The sequence below is a fragment of the Pecten maximus genome, unplaced genomic scaffold (assembly GCF_902652985.1).
Source record: "Pecten maximus unplaced genomic scaffold, xPecMax1.1, whole genome shotgun sequence".
NCBI classification, from domain to species: Eukaryota; Metazoa; Mollusca; class Bivalvia; order Pectinida; family Pectinidae; genus Pecten; species Pecten maximus.
This window is the reverse complement of record NW_022979183.1, coordinates 1-3,090: the sequence shown is the minus strand read 5'-3', so window position 1 is coordinate 3,090 and position 3,090 is coordinate 1. Positions and strand designations below refer to the sequence as shown.

Below are 3,090 nucleotides of genomic sequence, written 5' to 3'. Positions count from 1 at the left end.
AGATAGAATTACAATTTGCATACATAAGTAGGAAAGAAAACACTGATAGTTTGAAGTTCTATCGACGAACAGTTACTTTTTATTAATTCAATTTCTGAATCATTAACGAAAAATGTAAACAGAAGGGGTGACACAATTTCACCTTGAAACAATCCACAATCACATTTGAAGAAATCACTGGTGCATTTTAATTTAACACAGTTTCTTACATTTTCATTAAATTTTCTTTTCTTTTTTAAAATATTTCCCCTCAATCCCTTCCTTAATCATTTTATACAACAAGTTTTGCGATTAACAAAGTCAAAGGCTTAGGGACATCATATAGTTGTTCCCTACTTCTAGGACTCGCCAATGCTGTTAGGGACATCATATAGTTGTTCCCTACTTCTAGGACTCGTCAGTGCTGTTAGGGACATCATACAGTTGTACCGTACTTCTAGGACTCGCCAATGCTGTTAGGGACATCATACAGCTGTTCCCTACTTCTAGGACTCGTCAGTGCTGTTAGGGATTCCATACAGCAGTTCCGTCAATGTAGGACTCATCATAGATGCTAGGGACGTCATACAACAGTTCCATCCTTCTAGGACTCGTCAGAGATATTAGGGACATCAAACAACTGTTCAGAACTTCTAGGACGAGTCACTGACGATAAGACCACCATACATCTTTTTTTATCGTTTAGATGCTAAGGTCCTAACACCTTTGATACGTAGAATTAAACTAAATCCTACAGCTTCCGTCCTTCTAGGACTCATCAGTGATTCTAAGCGGCAAAAGTGTTGATACCAAGAATTAAAATGTATCTTACAGTGGTTTCGTCTTTCCATGGCTCCTCAGTGATGATAGAGTTCAAAGGTGTTTTAACTAGGGGTCTAGTTGATACAAATCTAGTTGAATTAAGAGATTAGTTTGTAACTGTCTAGTTTAAGTAGGATGTCAGTTTATAACTATCTTGTTTAACTAGGGAGCTAGTTTATATCTATTTAGTTTAATTAGGAAGCTAACTCATAACTATCTATTTTAACTAGGGAGCTAGTTTATAACTATGTAGTTTAATTAGGAAGCTAACTCATAACTGTCTATTTTAACTATGAGGCTTCTTTTATAACCAAATTTTTAAATGGATATTCCAGTAATCTTGCCACCACACTGAACAATGATTTTGTCAACTAAAAGTTTATTCGTTCTTTCGATTTAAGTCTAAGTTTTCTATGACATCAATAAATATGAGGAATACATATACACGGTTGTAATGTGACAATACCAAATTCAGTCTGTTTACTATGTTATCAATTAGCATGACGAATATACATATACACGGTTGTAACATGACAGTATCGAATTTAGTTTGCATTCTGTAATACAATTCAGCATGAGGAAGATATATACACGGTTGTAACAAGTAAATACTATATTTAGTCTGTTTTCCATGGTATTTGTTATCATTAGAAATACATCTACCTCTAAATGGTTGTGGAAAAGTACATTGATTCAATATGATTTTTAGTTTTGCTTAGTTTTTAGTGCGTCCTATAAACATATAAGGTCATTTCTGTGTACAAGATGCATGCGTGAAGTATATGGTGTGTGGTTTGGGAGACTGTGGTATCTGTTCGTCTCTTTGTGTGAGTGCGGAACTGATGCCGACTTTATAGTGCTACCTCGCTGAACCATGCTGCCGAAGATATCCAGCAGGACACCCTACCCGGTCACATCATACTGACAGCAGGTAAAAAAGTCGTCCAATTCCTAACATACTGACCGCTAAGCAGGAGTAGCAACTAGCGTTTTTAAAGACTCCATTATGTAACGCCCATGGGACAGAACCAAAAGCCTTTCTCGCAGGGGCGAACGCTCAACTAAAGGCCAGACGTGAGGCATTGTCAAGGGAGACATAAGGAAGAAGAAAATATTTTTCAGGAAAGAAGAAAAAAGATTAAATCAAACATTTAGTCGTCTTTAACAAGCATGCAATTAGGGCAACATGTACATTTCTAACGCCCTTTCTACATGTCAGATTTAATAAAAATAAGTTAATGCAATCAGTTGTTCTCAATGACCTCTATGTAGGTATGCTTATCCTCGGTCAAGGCGATGTTGATGTATGGTCGGGTATGATCTACAACGATAGAATATTGAATTATTTGTTTTAAATGTCATATATAAGTATTGTTTCTTAAATTATAGCAATATCAAATTCGAAATTTAAAAAATTAAAATGAAGTTAATATGATCATTATCGCTGTCAAGTTTATTTTGATAAACAGTCAAATCGCCACTATAGCCCAGGAGACTGGGAACTATATTTTCTCGCGTAAACGACAAAATGTGAACACTATTAAGCAAAACATTACATCAAAAGTGAACACATGTGATATTTGACCTTCGTCAATGACCTCTAAAGTATAATCAAGTAAGTCTTATACCCGGTATATGATACTAGAGTACCAAATAAACATTTTAATTCCAGTCATGGATCCTTTTTTGAGCAACAAAAATCGCATTCGATGCAAACAAATCTTTGAAGACTTCAAGATTGAGAGATTAATAAGAATATATAGAAAGATATCATATAAATACACTAGGAGAGGTAACTCTTACCAGTTTTAGGCTCAGAAACCTCGTCGTAAATATGAGGCTCAGATCTCCCGTTTAACACATCACAATTTCTGTCAGAAACAAAGAAGCATATATTATAAAGGTGCCTATGTCTGTATTGTACTCATGACTTAACGGCAGTGAAACCTTCGTTTGGGAACTAATCTTGTATTACCTAAAGACATTGTTTGACAAATATGGCTAAATTCAGTCAATATCTACCTCTTTACCGTCCGGTGTCTGTCCTAACGCCTGATTTTGTTTGTTTGTTTTTGTTTAACGTCCTATAGCCAGGGTCATTTAAGGACGTGCCAGGTTTGGAGGTGGAGGAAAGCAGGAGTACCCGGAGAAAAACCACCGGCCTACGGTCAGTACCTGGCAACTGCCCCAAGTAGGTTTCGAACTCGCAACCCAGAGGTAGTTTTGCGAAACCCTCGCCCCGGCCTCTAACGCCTGATACCAGACGGTTTCGTCAATATTACTCTTCGA

The 3,090-nt window shown here is 36.6% G+C and overlaps 1 long non-coding RNA gene across 1 annotated transcript; it reads right to left on the bottom strand.

Annotated features, from left to right (window-relative positions):
- Positions 1–239: 239 nt before the first annotated feature.
- LOC117318310 lies at positions 240–2,679 on the bottom strand. The gene is made up of 2 exons (XR_004530330.1): positions 2,605–2,679; positions 240–2,122 (listed from the first exon to the last, which is right to left on the bottom strand). It is a non-coding gene; the product is annotated as an uncharacterized LOC117318310 (long non-coding RNA).
- Between the last annotated feature and the right edge of the window lie 411 nt (positions 2,680–3,090).